General features: G+C 40.6%; 1 pseudogene; it reads right to left on the reverse strand.

Moving 5' to 3' along the window:
• LOC127662317 (formin-2-like) overlaps positions 1 to 18850 on the reverse strand; it is a 62070-nt pseudogene that overhangs the window by 6256 nt on the left and 36964 nt on the right.

Below are 18850 nucleotides of genomic sequence, written 5' to 3' on the forward strand. Positions count from 1 at the left end.
CCTTGATGAATTCCAGAAGAATTTCAGAGACTTTAAAAAGGAGGTTCAGAAGGAGGTGAAGAGCAGAGTCCTACAACATAACATCCACAAACACTGACCTCAGCTCGAGCACCCTTGTATTACACAGACACCCTGTTTCTTCTGCATCCCCAAAGACCAAGGCCTTGATAGACAATACCACTGAGCTGGAGTAGGACTACATCCTGTTTAAAGAGGAAACTTACAACAGCTCCAAAACCAGTCCAGGCACCTCAGCTTACAACAACTTCAACAGCTCTGCTCTGCTGTCAGACAGCTGGAGGAGAACAACCTGGAGCTGTGAGATGAGCTGAAGAGGGAAGAAGCTGCTCAATAAAGATCAACACACCAATATGCTGGAGAAACAACTGGAGGAGATGAGACAACAGCTACACACAAGCAATGAACACATCACAACCACAGAACAACAGCAACAGTGTGCCAGGAGACAAAAACTCCTCTACTCCTGAACACATCACAAACACACCAAAACACCAGCGGTGTCAACACACAAACACACACCATCCCATCCCCTTCAACCCTAAAGTTTTCTCAGGTCTCTCAAGCTTCTCAGAACTCCAAGAGAAAAGACACCAGCATCAGACAGAGATATCCACAGACCACAACAACATCTATCAGCTGCAACAGAAAAAAAGAGACAACACAACATTGCCATCCTCTGTGATTTTAACGGCAACCACCTCGACCAGAGACAACTGTTTCCAGGGAGAAATGTAAGGAAATTCTGGTGTCCCACCTCTTACTCTGCTTTAAATTTTCTGAGTGAATGTGAATTGGGTGCACTCCCACACATACTACAAATGACCTTAGCACCAGGAGGGTGGACGTCACCAAAGCTCTCATCAACGTGGTGAAAAGCTAGAGGAATCTACCCCAGTGTCATCTGTCATCATCTTTACATTTTTGCCTCACAGAGATGTTCCACAAAATACCATCAATGCCATTAATGCAGAGATAACTGATGTGTGTGCATTCATGCCGAATTTACACATAGCAAACCACCAGCGCATCACTCATGAGCACCTATATGACTGTCTCCACATTCATCAAGAGGGCATGAGAATATTTGCTAAAACAATCAAGGATGTTACACCGAAATGCCCCCATAACACACCCCCTGATCTAGAGGAGTGGGTAAGACAGCATGTCAGCAGACAGATAGACAGCTATACTTACGCTGTGTCAGGAAGAGGTATTGCAGACACAAGCGACATTAGCCATATAAAAAACATGCTGAAATTTGTATTAGATTAATCAACCGTCCTAACTGTGTGCCACCTACATCCCCCCACATGAGTCACCCTATTATAGTGAGGAGATCTTTTCTACATTACAATCTGAGATCATTCAGTTTAAGTATTTAGGCTCAGTCCTTATGATAGGGGATCTGTATGCAAGAAGTGGGAAAGAACTGGATTATTTTAGTTTATTTGGTGACAAGTTTATTATTAATAATACAAATATACAGTACATCAAAACAAATGTCCAACTAAACTACGTCTGAGCTATGACAGCACAATAAACTAAAATGTAAAGCAAATTGTGCAGCTCTGTAAAAGTATGGTTCTCTATATAGTGAACAGCAGAACAAAGGGTGATTCTCTGTGCCGATTTACCTACGGCTCCTCTCTAGGCAGCAGTACAGTGGACTACACCATCACAGATCTAGACCAAAACAAGATAATTCACATTGAAGCCACAGCTACTTATCTCTGACCACTGTCACATTGTCATTAGTCTGAACAAGTCAACCAGTCTTCTACCATCTTCATATCAGAAGCCTACACTGTATCCCCTCCCAACAAGATTCTTCTGGAGAAAAGATAGTACACCCCAGTATGAAGCTGAACTCCACAGCACTCGGGCTGAGAACATGATAGATATGTTCCTCTTCACCACATTTGGAGAAGATGAGAAAAGCATCAATATGGCAACAAAACAATTAAATAAAATAGTTTTCACAATTGCCAGCAAATCATTGAAAAAAATGAAAATGAACAGGAGTAAAAAGTACACTGCCAAAACTGACTGGTTTGACAAAGGATGTTAAATGTCAAGAAAAGAACTACAATTGTTATCAAATAAAAACACAGAGACCCCTCAAACCAACAAACACATGTCACCTATCAACAAACTCTTAAAAAGCACAAGTCACTGATAAAAATCAAAAGAGCTGAACATATGACAACAAAGATCAACAAGATTGGGGAAGCATTTGATTAAAATGTATTCTGGGAATCATGGAACAATTTAAATATGTCCAAAAAAGAAGAACAAATTCCCATCCATGACCCATTCACCTAGACAGAACATTCTGGAAACCTTTATACACAAAGTGAACTAAACTCCACCCAGAAAAATATGACCTCCCAACTACATCAACTAGAATACCCAATAAAGGGTCAATTAAATATTTTGGACACCCCCATTGTCACAGTCTGTAACCCTTATGTTTTACTAGGACTCTTATTTTGAAATGTATCCCAATACATCTCCCAGAATTCACTGCCCTCATCACTTCCATCTGTTCCTCATCTTCCTCACCTGTCCTCCATTTCCTCATTAACACTTTTTGTATAAATATCCTCTAGTTTTGTTTATCAATTGTGAGTCCTTGAAGTTTTTCCATTGTGGATTGTTAGCCTGTTTAGCTATATTGTTTGTTCCACTCCAGAATTTATTATTAAAGTATTTACTCCTGCATTTTCCACTCCTTATACCCAACATTACACCCATATCACTATAGGAACTCTGTGAAAAAATAGAATCCCTCAAAAATAAAAAAATCTTGCAGCTCAAATGGAATTTGCTATTAGATGTTGAAACTTGTAAGCCCCAAATTGAATGAGGCCATTCTAAAATTACTCAATATGCCCGTAAAATCAGGACACTTTCCTGAGAATTGGAAAGAAAATCAAATCACCCCAATCTTCAAACAAGGTGACAAATTTAACCCAAACAACTACAGGGGCATTTCAGTGAGCAGCTACCTTGGCAAGCTATTCTGCTGCACTATGAATTCCAGATTAGTCTAAAATCTCCAAAAACACTAGACTTTAAACAATGGTCAAATTGGATTCATGCCAAAACCGAGAACTGATCACATATACACACTACAGACACGTGTACACAAACATGTCCACCAATAAAAACAAGGAAAAATATTTGGTTGCTTCAATGATGAAAAAGCCTTTGATTCAGTTTGGCATAATGGACTCTTCCTAAAACTGATTCAGAGTGGACTAGGAGGAAACTTTTTATGATAAGGACATGTACAAAGACAACAAATGTTGCATTAAAATAAACAACAAAATAACTGATTATTTCAGCCAGAATAAGGGAGCTCATCAAGGCTGCAGCCTATACCCAACGTTATTTAATATTTAAATAAATCAATTGGCCACAATGCTTCAAAACTCTTCTGGCCCTGGACTCAATCTGGAGGACAGAGAAATTAAATGTCTTATATATGCAGACGACCTGCTGCTGCTCTCACCTACTAAAGAGGGATTACGTGAAAGCCTCTAAATTCTAGAAAATTACTGTCGTTGTCACATTTATTCACTGTTCTGTTCTGTGGACTCTTATTTTGAAATGCTTTTTGTCATCCTTAGTTTCCCCTGGACTACACTTCCTATAATGCACACCTGTTCTCCGTTCCCTCATCAGCACCTGTGTATATAAACACCCTCTAGTTTGATTCATTCCTTGTCAGTTCTTGTATTCTCTCAATTTATTGTTATGTTAGCATTCTAGTTTGTTCCACTCCAATGCTTGTTCCACTCCAGTGAGTTTCCTTGACTGATTCTATGCATTTGTTCCACTCCAGCATCTACTATTAAAAGATTGAAACGTTACTCCTGCATCTCCTCTCTTCCTCTCCATGAACCTAACGTGACAGAGGAACTGACCTAACAAAATGGATATACTGGCAGTAGCAATCCTCCTCCTCGAACAAGGAGACCTTCCAGTTGAGGATCACGTGCGTGAGTTTCTCCATCTCGTGAATTTGGTGCACTAATGATGACTACACTCTGAGTTTCTTCAGGGCTGATATGAATAGTGCATTGAAGGAGCTGATGCCTCCATGGGTCCTCACTGGATGATCGCCGACTGCGTGGAGGTGGCTCTGCAGCTCACCTTTCACTGTGGGTAAGGAGAATGAGGGCTTTGAATCTCCTGCCACAGTGGATGCCCTTGAAGCCTTCTACAGCCAACGAGCCAGTGCCCACGCCTGCCATGATCAACGAGCCAGTGCCTGTAGCCTCGGCCATCCCAGAGTCAGTGCCTGTAGCCTCGACCATCCCAGAGTCAGTGCCTGTAGCCTCGACCATCCCAGAGTCAGTGCCTGTAGCCTCGGCCATCCCAGAGTCAGTGCCTGTAGCCTCGGCCATCCCAGAGTCAGTGCCTGTAGCCTCGGCCATCCCAGAGTCAGTGCCTGTAGCCTCGGCCATCCCAGAGTCAGTGCCTGTAGCCTCGGCCATCCCAGAGTCAGTGCCGGTAGCCTCGGCCATCCCAGAGTCAGTGCCGGTAGCCTCGGCCATCCCAGAGTCAGTGCCGGTAGCCTCGGCCATCCCAGAGTCAGTGCCGGTAGCCTCGGCCATCCCAGAGTCAGTGCCGGTAGCCTCGGCCATCCCAGAGTCAGTGCCGGTAGCCTCGGCCATCCCAGAGTCAGTGCCGGTAGCCTCGGCCATCCCAGAGTCAGTGCCGGTAGCCTCGGCCATCCCAGAGTCAGTGCCGGTAGCCTCGGCCATCCCAGAGTCAGTGCCGGTAGCCTCGGCCATCCCAGAGTCAGTGCCGGTAGCCTCGGCCATCCCAGAGTCAGTGCCGGTAGCCTCGGCCATCCCAGAGTCAGTGCCGGTAGCCTCGGCCATCCCAGAGTCAGTGCCTGTAGCCCCATCTGTCCCAGAGCCTCTTAGACTCTTATTTTGCTTCATCCTTAGTTTCTCCTGGACTACACTTAATGCACTGCCCTCATCATTGCCATCTGTTTCCAATGCTCCTCATCTGTTCTCTGTTTCCTCATCAGCACCTGTGTGCATAAATACCCTCCAGTTTTATTAATTCCTTGTCAGTTCTTGTATTGTTTCGTTGTATTGTCAGCCTTATAGTTTGTTCCACTCGGAGTTTCCTTGACTGATTCTATGTAGCGTCTACTATTAAAAGATTGAAACGTTGCTCCTGCGTCCCCTCTCCACAAACCCAACGTGACAGTAGTAACTGGGCCTTACCATTTATCGATGACAAATCTAAGTCATTGATAATATTAAGTAATAATTAATCAAAAGAAAATTCGTCTTTGTGTTTTTAGAATTGGAGGAGAAATTCTTAGCCATGTTACAGCTATTTAGGTCTGACAATCTCAGCTTCTGGACAATTTGACATGGCGTGCCTTCCGCCCCGTATGCTAGCAGGTCATCCCCTTCTTCCTGAATCTGGGAGGGGACAGGGGGAGGGAAACAGCAATAATTAAAAACACAGGAGGTACTCCATGTAACAGTGCAGTACCCCCTAAAAACCAAAGTAAAATTTACAAGAGAGGGAAAGGCCAACACGTAGCAGCAGCGGGAGAGAGAAGGAAAAAAAACACGTACTCACCGGTTCTCTGATACGCCTTAGCTTGGTCCTTTGCCACTCCTCCTCCCTCTAGCGGATGACAGCCTCGCCTCCTCAGGTGGATCGGAGGCAACAGACTCAATTATTTCTCTCAACACTTTAGTAGAATTAGCAGTATATTGCAGGCAGTACACTTTGATATGAACTTTTCCTATATCCCACCGCTGTCTTAGGTTTTTTTTTCCTTTTCCACTGTTGCCAAAATATTTCAAAATACTTACAAATATATTTATCTTGAAGCAGTCTAATATTAAAATGCCAAAAGGAGGACTTATTTGAACTCTTGAGACTTACTTATTACAACCAAAACCAAATTATGGTCTGTAAAACCCATTGGAGTGATAGAACAATCAATAATTTGACAGCTCAACTGTTTAGATGCATAAATTCTATCCAAATGAGCAGCAGTAAATCTATTTTTATTCACCTTGACCCATGTATATTGCCTCGCGTCAGGGTGTTTAACCCTCCATATATTCAAAAGATTATTTGCCCTCATTAACCTTGATAAACAATATGATGACTGAATATGGGGCACTTCAGTATTTCGATCAACAGAAAAATTCTCTGTGCAATTCCAATCCTCCCTCACTATGACATTTCCATCATTGAAGCATTTTTTAAACACATTACTTAACACACCAAAAACATGAATCTTTAAACCCTACATTTGGTGCATACACATTTATGAAATAATAAATTTCCCCATCAATGTCAGCTTTAACTACAAGGAGACGACCATTTATTGGTTCTTCTGTATTCAAAACGGTAACTCTTAAATCAGGTGAAAAGAAAATTGCCACTCCTTGTTTTATGGCTTAATTTATACTGCCCTTTCCACCACAGTCCCCACTCAACTTCAATACCAACATCACTATGCGTTTCTTGAAGATAAATAACATGTAATTTTTTCTGCTCTATCATTTCAGATACTAATGCACGTTTGTGCATATCCCTCCCTCATTTATATTAAGAGCACCTACTCTTAAAACTTCCATATTTATGTTTAAGTGGGAAAGTAAAAAAACAGATAGAAGCAGCATTACAAAAAAGACACCATGTGATGCATGAAAATGTTTAGCTTAAAAAAAAAACTTTTACATTCTCTTTTTAGCTACTTTTCTATACTTTCTAATAGCCGTTATATGTTTCTTTAAACAAAACCTTTTCTTTTCACTTAGAATCTCAAAACCCACATTCTTTTGATGTACTGAAACAGACTTCTCAAACTTCTCAATATCTGGAAAAAAATCTATCAAATTAACTTGCTTCCCAAAATTATCATCCAGAAAATCATGAATCTCTTCTAAAGTATACAATAAGGAGTCATCTTGTGAGAACTCTTGAAAATTCACCTCACCACTACATGGATAATCTTCCTGTGAACATAACTCAAAGTGATGTACAGATGCATTCTCATCTGACAAAGTTTCATCCATTCCACCCTTATTGCATTCTTTGTTGCAGATCAGCTCCATCTGCTCCTCCTCCACCACACACTCCACATTACAATCGCTAGACTGAATACCACTTGTACTTGGTGCAGAATGCAATCCATTGATGTTTTCAACATTTAGTGATTCATCAATTTCTCTGTTCATATTTACAACCACAATTTTACTGATCAGAAACAGTCGCTATTGTTTTCACCTCGCCATTTTCGGAAACGGCTATATTAACTTCTAAAGCTCTTTCCTCACGAGGACACTCAATCTCGCCCCGAACTCCTTGGGTAGGCACAAGTTCAGAAACAACACCAATCTCTGATCCTGAAACAATGCTTTCAATGCCACGTTCTTTATTTGGGCAAGCATGCCGCTTATGCCCAACCTCACCACGTTCAAAACACTTCATAATACTGGTTGTTGCGTAAATCATATATGTTTTTCCTTCATGTTTCACACAAAAGGAAATATCCAGCGTTCGCTCCGGAGACTCTAAATACATGTTAACTTGTCTCCTAAAAGACATCACATGTTTTAGAGCCGGGTGTTTGCACCCCAGAGAGATCGTTTGAACAAACTAACAATTTTCCCAAAACGTACTAACTCGCGCTCCAACACTTCATCGGTTATAAACGGCAGGACGTTTGAAATCATGATTTTAGAAGAGGCCACATAAAGTGGAGTAACTTGCACCAAATCGTCATTTACAATAAGGCCACTTTCAATTATTTGGTTAACAAGACCACAACGGCCTTATTCACGCGCAAGGCAGATTCAATATTTTCATGGCCTACCACCTCCCCTGTCACAACAAGCACATCTTCCACCATTGTCCCATCAGCAGGTACACACCTGAATCCATTGCACAAGGACAATGCCTCGGCCTGAGATGCCATCCCTCCATGCAAAAAAAACGAATAAACTAGAACATATTAAACACTTACCAAACCATGCATAAAAAAGATGAATTGCGAAAAAAGAAGCATAAAGAGAAAAAAGGATAAGTGTAATCCACCACTCAGCCTTCTACTCCCAGAATGCCCAGAGAGAGAAAGAGAGAACCAGTTTTGAAAACCCAAATTGCCCGGTTTGAAGGAGCCTTCTAAAAGTGTCAAAATCTACCTTGGTTTAATTTGACCAGACAGGTCCATCATTTGCAAGACATTTGACTCCATTTGGTATGAAGGACTCTTCCTAAAACAACTAAAAAATGGAATTGGAGGGAAAACATTTGACATGATAAAAACCATGTAAGAAAACAGCAAATCACACAGATTTAGTGGTGAACGCTTAAAGAGCATGTTACTACACATACATTTTTACATGGCTCGTACATATCACAGCAGCTTTAGTGCAAAAACAACATTGATATTTATTTCCATTTAACAAGTAAAAGGGCAGATTAAAACAGTTCAACACTTACATATAAAACTACATTCACTTGTTCAAGCGCAATTAAATTGCATGGTAGCTTCACTGATAGAGCATTGCACTTGCAATGCAAAAGAGGAGTCCTGAATAGCTCGCAAGTCGAAATATAAGTCAAGTGTCATCGATGTGCCAAAACATTACATTGTTGCTTCAGACATGAGTTTTTCATGTCAAATTTGCTTTTATGACACTATAGGTTAGGTTTAGGCTTAAGGTTCAGGGTAACTAGGCAGGCGTGATGATTTAAAACTCAATAGAGAATTAACATTAAAAACCTCATCTGTTCAGAAGAAAATCGGACTCACTTTTAGCACCACTCAGTGGACATTTAACCTAGGAACTGTTATAATACATGTAAGAAACCACAGAAAATAATTTTGCAAAAATGATGCCACAGTCCTTGGGTTTTGAGGATGCAACAGACCAATCCAATTAGCAAATAAATTGCTGTGGTTTTTACATTGAAATTCTGCACAGAAAAATGGTGCAACACTTTAATGAATTCATGCTTGAGTGTTATAGAGAGGTGTTCCAGTAAACTCCAGAGTGAGGTGTGAAAAAACTGTTGCAAAATGTAATTGAAGATGATTGGAGTGCGAAACATAAAGAGGCCAGTGAAACACAGACGTGACTGACAAGTGCCGACAGAAACAATTTTCAGAGCTCCTTTCAACTCACAGACATATCAGGCAGATTGGCTTAGACACACTTAACAGAGGAAATAAACAGGAGAACTGAAACCATATCAAACAGAGAGATGGATAGACACTGAGACCAAACAAGAGGGAAAGGCCAAAAGAGAGATGAAGAACAGAAAAGACAAACAAACAAGATGGAGAGAAACTATAACAACATGATCGCTCAACTGTCCAGTCCTCCTTCATTAGAGAAACAACACAAAACTTTGCTGTGCCAAAAACAGAGATGGGAAATTGTTCATGTCTATGTTGAACCTGCAAGAAATTAGTGGAAATAATGAAATTAAGGACTCTCACTTTTCATATCACTAGCTTTACACCAATAATGTTGGAACAATCAGGTCCAGGTCAGGTCAGATCTATTTCCCAGAATTTCCCAGAGGCCCTGTGTCCTTCACTTCTCATGTCACATTTTGTTCTAACATAGGGTCACTAAATATGTACTGTATGATTGCATTGTTTCTTACCTTTGCGAGATATTCTTCCATTTTGTCCTTAAAAGGTTGCACATGTTCCTCAGATGAAACATTACACAATTTCTCTGTTTCTGCTGAACAGGCTGTAAAATCAAGTAAAAAAATGGGGACATTGAAATGAGAGACAGGCCAGAAAGAATGCAAGGAAATGCATAGAAATTGCATGCTCCTTACTTTATGTTACATCATTTCAGAACATTCATTTCTACAAGATACACCAATAAAATACTTCTGCTGACCTAAAGTCTTTGTAAAGGAACTGTTATGAGCCTAAAGTTGAAGTAACAAATCAGCTACAAGCTGGCAAACTGGTAATAAGTTGGTCAAGCTGGTTTTGGAACACAGTAGATGGTTGACTTCACATATTTGTGAAACTGATATGGGCCTAAATTTGAAGCAGCCATGTTTAAAATCATTGAAGGTCACCAGCCTTTTTTTGTTTTGGATGCTTTTCCCCTGTGGCAAAATCCAGCTTAAGATGGTAGCTGTGTTTTGGAGAATGGAAACTGTTTTTTAGCTGGTCCAAGCTGCTCATTAGCTGGTCCAATCTGGAAGACCATCTTCGGACCAGTAAAAAAACAGATACCAGCTGGTCTTATCGGTTAAAGGTGGCCAGACTGGTTTTTGGAATGCAGTAGCTGGTCTACCAGCCAATGACCAGCTTAGACCCTTTAAAAACAGACTTGGATCAACTAGTAACTAGAAACCCTGTTCCAAAATATGCATGGGATGCCAAGGTCTGCACCAGGTTACTTGACTTTGCTATCCAGCAAGACTTCCTTTATCAACCAGCTTCACCAGAAAGACAATGTTTGTCAATCTTCATATTCAACAGTTAAGTTTGTCTGCCAGCTAGACCAGCACCAGACTAGCACTAACCAACACAAACAAGCATAAACCAGCATGGTAATTCCTGCTGTTCTAAACTGATCTAATCAGCAGAGAAGCTTCAACATCCAATCACCAGCAACATTTTACAGCACGTCACTGATCTATAATGTTAGAGAAGAATGTGCTATCTGTGACCTGATGCAAATTAACCTCATCTCATGTCATGAACTTGTTTCCTTTGACACTCCTGTTCATTGTACGCATGAAGTCTTACAGAAGCTCACAAGAGGCTTTACTGCATCACACTCAATCATTACACTCCATGATGGATCACATGTCAATCAATGCAATGCAAACACACAGATGCTAATGTACCAGCCAGCTGGATCACAGGACTTGTGAAGTCTACCTTAGTGCCTCTTCCAGCTGTCAGCATCAAACATCTGCTTTACCACTTTGCTTAGCTTGCTAGTGCAGTGATGATCCATTTATTGTATGAATTTGGCATAGACTGCCGTGCTAAGAGAGAAGCCATGCTTATTGGGCACCAGGGAGATTTTAGGGATGTGAACGGCTGAGGATTCTGAGAAACACAAAACATTGCGAGAGTAAAATCTATTTGCTTGTGTTAAACAAACCTAGGCTTGATATGTTACACAGGTGTACAATAAAATTATTTAGCTGAGCATTTATATGCTGGAAAAGCACATTCACAATTCATCAACCCCATGTATAGCTGGCTAAACTTATAGGTCCTTGAAAGATTAACAATGCAAATCGCCAACAAGGGATTCAGGCTAAGGGACACAGAAATATGGCTCACAGCAGGAGTGAAGCTAATAGACTATATAGCAATGCATCAAAAACCTCCTATCCTTCAATCGATATTTCCATGAACAAATGAAAATCTGTTTCCTGGTAGTTTGACCTACCTTAATAAAACCAACTTTCTGTACCAAAAATTCTGTAATTTGCGTTCAATAACATACAGGAGAAGTTTGTGCTCACATGTGGTATCTGCTCAAGTGAACACACATGTGACTGTGAACACACTTCTCTCTTGCATTAAAAATGTGCAATAGATGTCAAGATATTCACCTAACCTAATCCCCTAACCCCAACCCTAATGCCCAAAGTATCGGTCAGATGCAAATGCTGAATGATGAAATTTCATCATCAGTGCTCAAGCACAGACTGCACAAAGCCCGATTTTTCTAACCGCACATCCCTGAATGGGCAGAATGTGCATGTGTCTAGAATTATTTGCACTCATGAATGGGTCCAGAAGTTGGCAAAACTCACCGTTGAGCCTTTGCTTTCACAAAGAAGTGATGAAAAAGATGTAATTGCTGGTAAACAACAGGAGATGAAGCTGGAAATAACAACAGAGTATGAGCACATCAAGAGCCTGTGTTGAGGAGGTCAGTAGATCTCTGTATTTGTATAACCTAAATCAGAAAATATAAATATAAAGACATGTTTATGGTTCTAAACACCTGAAGAGAAATCCAGTATCTCAAAGTAGTCGTAGCACACATGTACCGACTGCCTGTTTATGCACCCAGAGCCAAATTAAGTATGGTATACTTTCAAAAGGTTAGCATTCAACTGAATGCACACTCTAAGCGATCATGTCAAATCTGAAGTATACATTGGACCTTTTTTTTTTTTTTAACAAAGCCTATTATATGCCTTCAGAACACTTGAGATCTGACACACTACAGTAGTATTGACTAATTTTCTTGGGTGTTTTCTTAAGCTTTAAAGTGAGTCAATATGAACTGCAATTGAATTGAAGATATATTTATAAGTATTCCGAAAAAATTCTCCTTTTGTGGTCTGTATAAGAAAGTCATCCGGGTTCAGAATGACATGAGAGTAAGTAAATGCTTAGTGAATTTTTATTTTGGGTAAATTGCTCTTTTAAAAACACTAGGCCTTCATTATTTGTGATAGTGTTAGTCAACCTCAGCCTTGATAAATGATTCATTGCAAACATGGTTTGATTACAGCTGTTCTAATTTGACCACATCAACATCCAGAGTGTTTTTTCATCAAGTTAAATGAGCCAAACATGCTGACATTGGAATGTAAGTATTTCCACATATGTGTGAGTGTGTGTGTCTTTTGTGTTTGCAATGAAAACGTTTGCAGGGATTTACACTCCGCTTTAAGCATGTAATCGGATTCTTACACCTCATTCACACTCTTTCTTGCACTTAAGCTGGGTTGTCCAACCTTTGACTTACAGCTCAAAGCTGAACCAATCTCACTGACCTTCTGAAGACCCTAATAAATTGCTTTACTGTTCAGGGGGCCAAGCTGGCAGTATTTAAGAGACTATTCTTTCTCTGAAAAACACCAGAATGGAATACAATCTTTATCACCACACAACAGTGAGTGTTTACATAACGCTGAAATAGAACTTCACCATGTTAAAATCCGAGGACAGATTCCCTATAACACCTGAGGTTAAGTGCCTAGCTCAAGGGTACAATGTATACACTAGGAATAAGTAGTGAAAAAACTAAATTTGTGTAGCACATTTCCATAGCTTGCAGAATGGTTCTGAGTGCTAGGTAATGGATAATGCAACAGACTGTGACATACCTTTATGAAGATAATTACAGTTCTCATTCTAGATTTAATTACAAATGTGTAATTACAATGGTGCACCCCATTGGAGAAATGTTGAAAATGGCCCCCAATTTTATTTTATCATGCTGGGGTCTTTTTAGGAGTATTGATCACTGTGGCAGCCAGTAGGTAGCCCAAATAAAACTAAAGGAGAACACGGGTCATTAGCACTGATGTATACAAAATGTATGTGTTTGTGTGTTTTTGTATATATACACAAGTATGTATATGACTTTGTTTTTGTCCACATGTATCTGAGTATATATTTGTGCATGAGTGCTTGTCAGCTTGGATGTTTTTATTGAATGTGGATCCATATCTCACCATTTAGATCTTTTCGTAACTTGCAAAGGTCACATTGAAAATCTTCAAACTTCATCTGTGAAGCTTGAAACAGATTCTGAGGCTCTGGAAGCAGGTATGTGCATGTTTCTTTACCTGCATCCTGACACACAAACACATACAAACAGTGGAAAGTTTAAAGCAAAATCATATGAAAACAGGATGTTTGTGTTTATTAGATCATATCTGCACCACTGGTTCTGAAAACTGATTGATTGTGAATTGTGTCAAAATTCCATGGTCTGTAATGTTCGCTTTTATTCCGAAAACAATCATAACAAAAATCACAACAAATTTATATCAATAGCATTCCGTCTATCAAAGATCAGAGTCGTTTACATACAGATGCTCATGCACGCTCCTTGTTATTTGCCCAAACACTGGAAGCACACCAACAACATGCAGATCATATTTTGTCAATTTGGATACAAGCTCGTAATCACAACATCTGGACCGATGGTATTTACAATACAGCCCTTTTAATCTGTGTCCAAAAAAGGGGCATTGAGCCAACAAAAAAGGCTCAGTTCATTCAGAGTGGCCATTTGTCTCTATGGTGAAGGAAAAGAAAGGCAAATAAAAGTGATGAAATGAAATGAAAAACAAAGCCACATTCTCCAGTCCGCCGTGAAGAAAATGCTGGCAGAGATTCTAAAGGATGTGTGAAAGCAGGGGGCGGTTGGTTGGAGCCACTGAAATAAACAATTGCCCAAACCTACCTCATAAAAGTGTTGCAGATAATAAGCAACTATGTAGGACAGGAGGCTCTGAGAATTATCCTGATGGAGGGAGAGAAGGTGAAGAGAGATGGAAATAAACAGGGGAGAAAATCATTCTTCATGTTTTGTGACTGTATACATGCTGTATACATGCACATTCTGATATTTAGTTTAGAAGTGTAGCTCAAAGCATTTGTAAACAAGAGACCAGACCTGGTGTCCAAAGTGCAAGTTGGCCCCACACATGCACATGCAGACATAGACCAAATGGGATGTGGATATAGGCTACTGCCTTGGCATGGTATTGTATAGATTTCTCATTGTAACTGATACAGCCAAAATGTTCTGATTATGACCTAGATATTAAGCAGCACTATGGAATCCCTTGCAATACACAAAAAAGTCTTTATTAACCAGCTGAATAGACCATCTTTAAATGATTTGAATTGCTGCTTCAGGTTGCAGGGACATATTGTTCTATGAGGACCCTGGCCAACTTGTTCTATGTATAAAGAAAATGTCTATTGTATGAAATTACTTTGAACAGGGTAACAGTGACAGCAGAGTTGCAAATTGTAAGCTTTTTACTTTTAGAATTTCATGAGGTTGAACTACCATTAAAACTTTTAACATTACTAATTTGATTGTTCACCTTAAAGCACAACACAGCAAGGAATATTATGAGTTTGTTAAAGCTAAAGTGTGGTGTACTTCAGCAAAAAAAAAAAAAGGGGAAAAACTTCGTCATTCAGAATTCAGTTAATGTGCATTAATAATGTGTGTTTTGTTTAAGTGTTTTCTTTATAATGGAGTTATTAATATGTTATAAATAATATGTTTTTATTTAAATGTCTTGTTAAGATGTGTAATGAATTAGGAGTGATTTGAAACAAGATAGCATAATAAGCAGAACCAGAAAACTATCAGTATTGTTATCGGCAGATGTTGTTCTAAATATTACGATATCTGTATCTGTACACAAATTTTGTATCAGTGCATCCTTACTATAAATGGTAGCCAGTGGCCCTAATGGCTTGACTGTATGTGACAAAGTCTGCATTACACCACTCCATGAATGGAAATTAGTTTTGTTACAACACACACTATTTCAATAATTGTGGTCATTTATATGGTGATGATGATTCTAATGATGATATTGATATCTACTACTGTATATCTGAACCTAGTGGCAATATTCTCACTTTTACTCACACTGCTCTTGACAGCTTTTAACTTGGGGAGGATGTCAAGCTTAAATCCATCTGCATGTCCTCTGCTTTGGTTTCCACCATTCATAATGTTCCCGAATGCTAGAACCAATCCTAGAACCTGCTGAACACATTGATCTGATTGTAGAGCCTTTGAAAAGAGGTGAGAGTGATAATGAAGAACAGAGAGTGAATAGTTTGGTGTGTTTCCCCAGCTCCTGCACCAATAGATATTTTCTTCACTGCTGTCTTGCTCAAATTGTAATCTGCCTGGCGTGCGTCATGTTCTCTCTCACCATACTGACAGTCAACACAGCAGTGTTTCCAGCTTGTGCTGAACTGATGCAATACCCTCGGTAAAGCTGGATTGGAACAGAATACAGAACACTCTCTCACATGACTTAGGAACCTCTGACAGAGAGAGAGAATTGAAGAATGACAAAAGGAGAATAACAGAGAAAGGTAGATAGACACACAGACAAAACCCGACTTGGGGGTTAACTGTTCAGGCTTGTATAATGGTTTCATTTTCTCTTATGAGAGAGAGAGAGAGAGAGAGAGATGAAGAATGACAATTAGGAGAATAAGATGGACGGACGGACAGACAGATAGATGATGGATGGATGGATAATGTTTATATCTTATTCACAGCAGTACCAACTTTTATTTTTGATGGGAATAACAATGAGGCTGTGAGGGAAAAACACACAGTCTCTTCAATGGGCTGTACTATATTTTAAAATGTTTTGTGTCTTTCAAAGAACATTCAGTAGACAAATAACTCCAGACAACATGAGTTGTGGAAAATCAGATGGGATCTAGGAGCATTATACATCTTTATTTTGTGCATGCAAGAGACGGTAAGTCTATCCCTCACAGCCTCGTTTTCATTCCCGTTAAAAATCTAAGATGGCGCTAATGTGAATAATGATTTGGGGTCTTACTGTTCAGACTTGTCTAATGGTTCCACTTTTTCTTTGTCTTTTGATGATTTTTCATGTTTCTCAATCTGATCCATCTCTTCTTTCTGAGCTCGCTGTGGATAGTGCAAAAGAACAGCTACATCAGCAAGTGCATTGATGATATCACTTTCTCCAAGACCATCAACACACGCTCCAACCAGAAGCCGTGGATGACTGCGGAGGTGCGCGCGCTGCTGAGGACCCGAGACTCCGCCTTCAGAGCAGGCGACAAGGCAGCCCTAAGAACAGCGAGGGCCAAACTCTCCCGGGCCATCAGAGAGGCAAAGCACGCACATGCCCAGAGAATCCACAGTCACTTCCAGGACAGCAGTGACACGAGGTGCATGTGGCAGGGCATCCAGGCCATCAGCAACTACAGGACAACATCAGTTGCCTGTGACAAAGATGCCTCCCCTACAGATGCGTTGAATGATTTCTACGCTCGGTTTGAAGTGCAGAACGACGTGGTGGCGAGGATGACCACCCCTCCTCCCAACGACCAGGTGCTCTGTCTTACCACGGCAGATGTGAGGAAAACTCTATGTAAAGTCAACCCACGGAAGGCTGCTGGACCAGACAACATTCCTGGCAGAGTGCTCAGAGGATGTGCAGACCAGCTGGCAGATGTTCTTACTGACATCTTCAACATCTCTCTGAGCAGCGCCGTCTTTCCAACGTGCTTCAAGGCCACCACCATCGTCCCCATGCCATCGCCACCACCCTCCATCTGGCCCTCACCTATCTAGATAAAAAGTACTCATACGTCCAAATGCTGTTCATAGACTTCAGCTCAGCATTCAACACAATCATTCCTCAGCACCTGATTGGAAAGCTGAACCTGCTGGGTCTGGACACCTCCCTCTGCAACTGGATCCTGGACTTCCTGACTGGGAGACCTCAGTCAGTCCGGATCGGGAACAGCATCTCCACCACCACCACACTGAGCACTGGGGCCCCCCAGGGCTGTGTGCTTAGTCCACTGCTGTTCACTCTGCTGACTCATGACTGTGCAGCAATGCACATCTTGAATCACATCATCAAGTTCACCGATGACACGACTGTGGTGGTCTCATCAGCAAGAATGACGAGTCAGCATATAGAGAGGAGGTGCAGCGGCTAACAGACTGGTATAGAGCCAACAACCTGTCTCTGAATGTCGACGAAACAAAAGAGATGGTTGTTGACTTTAGGAGAGCACAGAGTGATCGATGTCTCCTCTGTGGAGATCGTCAAGAGTATCAAATTCCTTGGTGTTCACCTGGCGGAGAACCTCACCTGGTCCCTCAACACCAGCTCTTTTACCAAGAAAGCCCAGCAGCGTCTCTACTTTCTTCGAAGGCTGAGGAAAGCACATCTCCCACCCCCCATCCTCACTACATTCTATAGAGGGACTATTGAGAGCATCCTGAGCAGCTGCATCACTGCCTGGTTTGGGACTTTCACCGTTTCGGACCGCAAAGCCTTGCAGAGGATAGTGAGGACAGCTGAGAAGATCATCGGGGTCTCTTTTCCCTCTATCAAAGACATTTACAAAAAACACTGCATCCGCAAAGCAACCAGCATTGTGGACGACCCCACACAACCCTCACACAAACTCTTTACACTCCTGCCGTCTGGCAAGAGGTACCGAAGCATTCGGGCCCTCACAGACAGAATGTGTAACAGCTTCTTCCCCAAGCCATCAGACTCCTCAATACTCAGAGACTGCTTTGACACACACACACACACCCACATGTTCTGAGTTGCACTTTAATTTTGTCACTTTATAACAGGCTGCTACCTCAATAACTACTAATCTCATAGTATGTTATGTTTACATTTGGCATTTTTAGAAACTGTCATCTTTTTGCACTACTGTGTACTGGTCGGCTCTGCACTGTCCCTTACTGTGTCTATTGTCCTGTTCATTGTTAGTCATTTATTGTACTGTCCCGTACTTTTTGCACACGTTTGCACTTGAAAACACAATGAAAGCACAATAAGAGAAATTATTTCTTATTCTAAAACATTGTTATGAAAACAGACACCTCTTAACAGTTTGCGACCATGCAGTAATGATATGATAGTTATATAACCCCTGCTTTCTGGAGTGTGTATGCATTGCCTTTTGACCTTTAATTAAGAACCTAACATACAAAGTGTGATCTAAAATTAATACTCTTCTTGAGTCAGGCAGTGAAAAGGAAAACATAGAGAACAAGCAAGAAAGAGAGGATTTACAAGAAAATGTGGGTTTACAAGGAAATTTTTTTAGGTTACAAACTGGTAATTACAAGGGTATTATGCTATAAATGTGGTATATGAGGACATTTCTAGTGTCCCCATAATTTAAATAGCTTAAAAAACATACTAAATGATGTTTTTTAAAAATGTAAAAATGTTTTTGTGAGGGTTAGGTTTAGGGGTAGGGTATAGAATCTGTAGTTCATACAGTATGCCTATGGAG

The sequence above is a fragment of the Xyrauchen texanus genome, chromosome 22, assembly GCF_025860055.1.
Source record: "Xyrauchen texanus isolate HMW12.3.18 chromosome 22, RBS_HiC_50CHRs, whole genome shotgun sequence".
NCBI classification, from domain to species: domain Eukaryota; kingdom Metazoa; phylum Chordata; class Actinopteri; order Cypriniformes; family Catostomidae; genus Xyrauchen; species Xyrauchen texanus.